We start from the raw sequence: 7,019 nt of genomic DNA, 5'->3' as shown, positions 1-7,019 counted from the left end.
GCAGGAAAGGCAAGTAAGACCCACATCCCCAGGCTGGGGTGGGGGAGATGGGGCTCTGAGTGCCCAGTGACGGTCCCATCATCCCAATTTTGCAAACATATGTGCATAATTATATGTATAGCTGGCAGGAACCTTGCCAAAATATAGACTTCATGGTGATTTTTCTTCTTTATACCTTCTCTAAATTCTCTACAATATACATGTATTGACTTTAAAATCAGTGAAAATTAATGTATAATTATTTTGGAAATCTTTTAGGATTTACCACTTATTTTCGTTTACTCTTGGTATTTTGAAATTTTATAGTATTACCCCTTAAGTCACTAAGTAATCTCATGCCCTTCATTTTGCAGAAGCATTCTTGCATTATTTCTTTGATAACTTGATTTGCCTTTTTATTTGTGTTCAGTATCTTGAAGTTTTTTTTAAATCTAACCACCATTATGAAGACTTTTTTTTTAGGGTTTCATCCTTTTTTTCTCTTTATCTGACTTTCTAGAAAATTTTCTCAACTTGCTTCCCAAGTATTCCACTGAAAGTTTTTTATTAGCCATTCCTTTTTTTTTTAATGTGACATCTTTCAAAAACATAAATATACATCTTGATCAATAAGCTCTTTTTTGTTGATTTTTGCCAACAATATCATAGCAGCTCACCTTGGGGACAAAACTGACAAGTTTTTGCTGTTTTCTCCCTGGTTACCCAAGGGCCCTGTTTATTTCAGAAATTTTGGTTAGGAAGCAGTCAAAAGAAAATATGGGCAAAAAAGAAGGATGGGAGTAATAAAACCTCTTAGCTCTGGTCCATTTAGTCTCCACTGTAACCCATTAAAGAGGTTTGGAAATATCTTTCTTTTGATCAGGGTTTAGATCCCAGATCTTTGTCAGTTGCTAGCGACCTGGGTTAGAAGCCAGCCTCCCTCAGCCAGTTCACTTTGGAAGAGAGATATTTGGCTAGACAGTTGGGATCACCTTCCCCAGGGAAGGCATTCTGTTACACAAACTGGCCCATGTTACAAGAATAGAGCCACAAGGATGACCAGAGGCCTCCCAGACATGTCTGTTGGGCTTCTTAAGGCTGGTAATTCCATGATAAAAAAAAAAAAAAAAAAAAAAAAAGGGAGGGGAGCATCCTTAGGTTGTTGGGTACCAGAAGGCTCAGGAAGATCAGAGCTACAGAAATTCAAAATTCCAGGCTCCAGGCTCATGGAATAAGTGTTTACAGCTGTAGGTAAGAGGGTCTTCTCCTCCACTGAAACGTCTTGTTTAGTATTCCTGGTGACAGCCATTGCTGAGTGTTTTTTGCTACTGCTTCCTTCCTTCAATGAAATAATTATTTAACAAAGCCTTTGCTACTGACTCATTAAAGTTAAGGTACTCCGAGGTAATCAAATGCAGGCATTTGACCTTGATGAACACATACTCCAACACTCTTAGCCGTTCTGGAATAAAGTCTGTGCATCTCCAGTGAGCACTTCTTGGCTGTGCTGACCCAAGATCCTTTGGAGTGCAATAGTTCAATCAGCTGAATCATTCCTGAGTCACTCCATAGTACTTCAGTTTACTCTATGTTATATATTGTTTTGTTTTGTTTTAATAAAAGGTTTTACAGTTCATTCATTCTCTTCCACTTAGGAACACTTTACACTGCTAGGAAGTTTTCTTGAGCCACTTTTAGAGCAGTTTCCTTGGAGAATAACCATCCGAAAGCAAGCTCCTGATGCTCCCCCATCTCCACCCCCACCAGGGTCATGGCCTCTCCAATACATGGCCAGGTCTTCCAGCTCCTGGTATGCAAGGCTGGCATTCTTTCCTGCTGATACAGACTCCTGAGGCTCAGCCCGGGAGATTAGACAGCCCCTTGCCCTCCAGAGAAAAGGGCCAAATAAATAATAATTGAAGATGAAAGGGATTTTCACAGTTTCAACTAAGGCTAAGAAGATTACATGTATTCTAACCCTAATCACAGTGGTAGCTTTATTGCCACCAGGGTTCACAGTGAGGTCACAAGTCACTGGCAGTAAATAGGGGCCTTGGAAGAATAAGTTATGTATCAACATGCATTGTCTGCTGTTTGCTAATTAGTCAGTGCTGCCTGGCATTTATTATACAGAGAAGTTAGCAAAACTAGGAAAAACAAGATTTGGAACACTGGGCCCACAAGCATTACTGAAAAACCTGTAATTATGGGTCCCAGCAAGAGAAGTGACAGCCGTCTTGGCTAAGAGAAGGAAATGTATATAGCAGACCCCTAGGACATACAAGCAGGGAGGCCAATGGGAACTCTTCACTTTGCATTCATGGCTCTTCAGACTCCACTGAAAAAGACAAATTATTTGGTCTAGTCTCAGCTCTACAACTCATTTGCAGTGTGACATTGGGCAGTCCTTGGATCTCTCTGAGTCTCAGATATTTTAGCAGTAATAGTGATATTATCTACCCTCTGTAGTTATAAAAATCAAACTGGATAAATGGGTGAGCAATTATTTGGGAAATTAAAGAGATTACTATACAAAAGAGATGACTATACAAAAGTCATGATTTCTCAGTACTCCTGTTGCCCCCACTATAAGACCAAAGGAAATCTTCTATAAGACTAAATACCAATACTCTACTATAAGACCTTTATTTGGAGCTAAAAGAACTTTATTGCCCATTCAATAAAACTAAAAGACCAAAAGAATTCAACCTCCTCTAAGAAAGCATCACTGAACATTGCCAACTAGAGTGATTCTCTAGCCACTCTAAGAGTCTATAACACATGCTACTGTTGCATTAAGCAGGCCTGAGTTCAAATTGTGACTCTCCCACTCAGTATCCACATGATCTTGGGGAAGCTACTTAGCAATGTATCTTGGAGTTTTTGTGTCTGTATCCAGTATGTAATGCAACCCCATTCTTTCTCATGGCTGAATCGTACCATTATCCCCTTTTATTGAAGGAACTCAGGCTGAGAGGCTAAGTTCCTCCTCCAAAGACACACTACATGTAAATACTGAAATTGGGATTTAAACGCAGAACCATCCAGGTCTGAGGTATTCATGCTTACCGTAAAGCAATGACGCATTATCAAAAGTTCAGAGCACATAGTAGATATACGTTAAGTGCAGGCATAGGATACTGGTTAAGAGGTGGACCCTGGAGCCAAACTGCCTGGATTCATTCTGGCAAGAAACTTAGTCTCTTTGTGCCTAGGTTTCTTCCCCTGTAAAATGGAGATATAGTGCAACTTTGTTAGGTTATTCTGTGTACTGAGTTAATGCATATGCATGTTTAGAGTAAGTGTTTAACAGCAATAATTTTCTGAACTTGTGCTCACCAATCTGTACTATACATATATTACTGTCTCCTTTATGAAGGAGAAAAATGTAGTCACTAAAAGGAAATAATTCTTTCTTTAACCACACTGAGACGAATAGAGATTCTTTTTAAGTTTTTTAAATTATACATTCATTCAAGTACATTTTCAAGAAGTGTGGCAAATACAGAAAGTAGAAAAAAGAAATCATTCATAATTTCATCAGCTAACAACAATCACTGCCAACATTTTACCGCATTGTATCTTATTACTTATTTCTATATTTATTTCTCTGGAATGTATTTGTGTATGTGTAGATATGTAAATACAATTACAGTGATATCATATAGGTGCCTTGATTTCTTAATTTTAATCATTTACATAGTTGGGATTTCCTTTGTTTCAAACATGAAACACATTTCTTCCAAATAGTCATCGTCCATTGTCCCTTAAGAACGTACTTAAGATAAAGCCCAGAAAATTATCAGTTGTGAACTCAAATAGAGCTTTTTAGGCATAACATCACTAGACTTAATGAGTTTTTTCCTATTTTTAACACATTATGTATGAAGTGATATATCCCAGGAAGTGGCATGTTAAGAAAATATCATTTCCTTTTTCAAAAGATAATAAAACATCTGTGTTTCTTTTTTTTTCCATAGTGAAATAGAGGGTAATAAAAATAGTCTTCTTGAGCTATATAAATTATCTTTCATATATTTTGGGAGTTCTTCCAAAATGCAAATTTCACAAAAAATCAATGTGGTCTTTGAACATAATTTCTAGCATGTGCAAATTTTCTATATCTAATTATACTTAGCACTTAACACTTCTTATCTTAAGAGCATCAAAGCATTTCACACATCTCAATAAAGACTCAAAGTTTTTTTTTTTTCAATTTAATTAAAGATTTAATCTGGAGTGATATTCAACAAAGAAATTCTATAAAAATATCCTTTATATGATGCTACATGTAATATACATGGTTAGACTCAATTTCTAGAGCACTAAAATGAATACTCTATTTTAAGATGAATATTATAGCAAATGGAACCAAACAAACCCATTTATTCTCGTTTTTTACCTATGATAATTTCTATTAAAATGAAATAGATTCAAATAGCTTTATCAAGTATAGTCAATTAGATAAATAAATAGGTTTAAAAACTTTACTAAATCCTCATGCTTTTCTGTCTTCCATTTAAAATACATTCCTCTGGGGCATCTGGGTGGCTCAGTTGGTTAAGCTTCCAACTTCAACTCAGGTCATGATCTCATGGTTTGTGATCTCTGTGATCTCAGAGCTCTGTGTTGGGCTCTGAGCTGACAGCTCAGAGCCTGGAGCCTGCTTCAGAGTCTTTGTCTTCCCCTCTCTCTGCCCTCCCCCACTCATGCTCTGTCTCTCTCTGTCTCTCAAAGATGAATAAATGTTTAAAAAAATAATAATAAAATAAAAATACATTTCCCCTGTTGAGCTGCCATCTTGCGTCCTGGCTCATGTGCACCTAATCGTGGCTAGTCTGCCCTAGGCCCCCTAAGCGCCAACCCTAGTCCCCCGCGGTCCTATTTCTGCTCCAACCAGATGAACAAAACTATCATGAACCAAGAGAAATTCTTCAAATTCAAGCACTAGTGTGCATCGGTGGAAAAGGAACCAAAAGAACAAAGTGGCTCATAGAACGGCTACAGAAGATGATAAAAAAACTTCAGTTTTCCTTAAAGTTAGGGGTAAACAATATCTCTCGTATTGAAGAAGCAAATAGATTCACAAACCAAGGAACAGTGATCCACTTCAACAAGCCTAAAGTTCATGCATCCCTGGCAGCGAACACTTTGACCATTCTAGGTCATGCTGAGAGGAAATGGCTGACAGAAATGCTACCCAGGATCTTAAATCAACTCGGTGCAGACAGTCTGACTAGTTTAAGAAGACTGGCTGAAGCTCTGCCCACACAATCTGTTGATGGAAAAGGACCACTTGCCACCTGAGAGAAGGAGGAGGAGGAAATTCCAGATCTTGTGAAGAATTTTGATGAAGCTTCCAAAATTGAAGCAAACTGAGTGGAGTCAAGTTCTGAAGAAGACAGAACTTGAAGAAGTTCTGGGGAGCTGCTATTTTATACTAAGACTGCTTTTTAAAATTTTGTTCATGGATCTCTAATACTTTTAAGCCCAAGCCCCTGGGACACTGCAGCTCTTTTCAGTTTTTGCTTAGACACAATTCATTCTTTGTAGCTAATTAAGCTGAAGAAGCCTGGGAATAAAGTTTGAAGATTAATAAAGTTCTTTGCCTAGTGAAAATAATAAATAAATAAATAAATAAATAAATAAATAAATAAATAAATTTTCCCCCTGTCATTTTTTAAAAATAGTTTTCAGCCCTCTGTGGTTACTATTTTGGATATCTAATTGCTCTTTCTCAGCCAACATCTCTAAGATATGCCTGGAAAGTGGCAGTGGACATCATCCCAATTGGACAGTGATATGTACTTCTAGAGTCAGAAAGAGAAACTACCTATGCAGCCATCTAGGAAGGGAAGAATGTACAGATCTCATAAAGAGTATTAGTATTTATATTCTTTCTTAGGTCATTCAAAGAGCATCTAATCTGGAGTGTTTATGCTAAGGAGTATCTGTTAGAATTTCAATATAATCTTGGAAAATGAAAATGTAGCCATTAGCATGTTTACCTGGAAAGGAAATTAGGAACTTAGAAAGCTGGAACAGAAAGAAGGAAAATAGAAAATGAGGTAGGGAAGGAAAGAAGGTGAAAGAATAGAGGACAGGTAAGAGAGAGGAAAGAAAGAAAAAAAGTGGAAAAGAGGAAGCATTCGCTATACTACTCTGTGCCAAGACTTTTGCTAGCCTTGTATCATTTAATTATTATCCTAACCTTGAATAATGGTATTACCCACATTTTTATAAAGGAGAAATTGAGGCTCACAGGATAGCTTCATTTTATAATTAACACAACCTGTAAGTAATTGAGTTGGAGATTAAACCCAATAGTATCTGACCTCAAAGCCTCTATTTTTTTCCAATATATCACATTACCATTCTAGAAATTGCCTGAATGCTATATGAGCTTATGTCCGATTTATGGAAGTAGCTCAATCTGGCTTTTTTCTAGCACACTGAAGAGTGTCTGATACACAGCAGACATTCAGAAAACATTTGTTGACTGAATCAGTGAATGAATAAATGATTCCTGAAATCAGAAAAAAGAAATAGGAAAATGAGCTTCTGTTGTTATGAAGGAAATGAAAGGAGGCAGACACCAGAAGATGAGAACAATGCTTAGCTCTATTTTGACCTTGGAAAGAAAGTACGACTGTTTGAATTTGCTGAAGACATGAATTCAGAATGAGTATCGCCAAGAAGAAGAGTTTGGGCTCAGATGATCTGTAAGATAGAAAAAGCAAACAAACAAAAAACAGGAGTCAAGTTTAAAACAGAGACTAATCTGTTGATTTTCTTTTGTTCTAGGGAAATTCAAAGGTGTGGTCATAGATTCTGAGGCCTTAGGGGATCATCACAGACCACATTCCTACTACAAGATTAACCCTCAAAGAAACATGAATTGCAAGGGCTTCTTCAGACCTTAGCCTGCCTCCAAACTCCTATCTGACATATGTTGAGGCCTCACCACTTGGGCAGAGCTGAATCTCCCAGTATGCAGCCTGATACATCAAATGCTTTACTGGAAACTCAAGCACTCAACA

At 37.3% G+C, this 7,019-nt stretch overlaps 1 pseudogene; it reads left to right on the top strand.

Annotated features, from left to right (window-relative positions):
* The first annotated feature begins 4,718 nt into the window (after positions 1–4,718).
* On the top strand, positions 4,719–5,358 carry LOC122482543 (annotated as a pseudogene).
* Positions 5,359–7,019: the final 1,661 nt, after the last annotated feature.

The sequence above is a fragment of the Prionailurus bengalensis genome, chromosome D1 (assembly GCF_016509475.1).
Source record: "Prionailurus bengalensis isolate Pbe53 chromosome D1, Fcat_Pben_1.1_paternal_pri, whole genome shotgun sequence".
In the NCBI taxonomy this organism is placed as follows: Eukaryota; Metazoa; Chordata; class Mammalia; order Carnivora; family Felidae; genus Prionailurus; species Prionailurus bengalensis.
The sequence above is the reverse complement of the archived record's forward strand: the minus strand, read 5'-3'. Positions and strand labels throughout refer to the sequence as shown.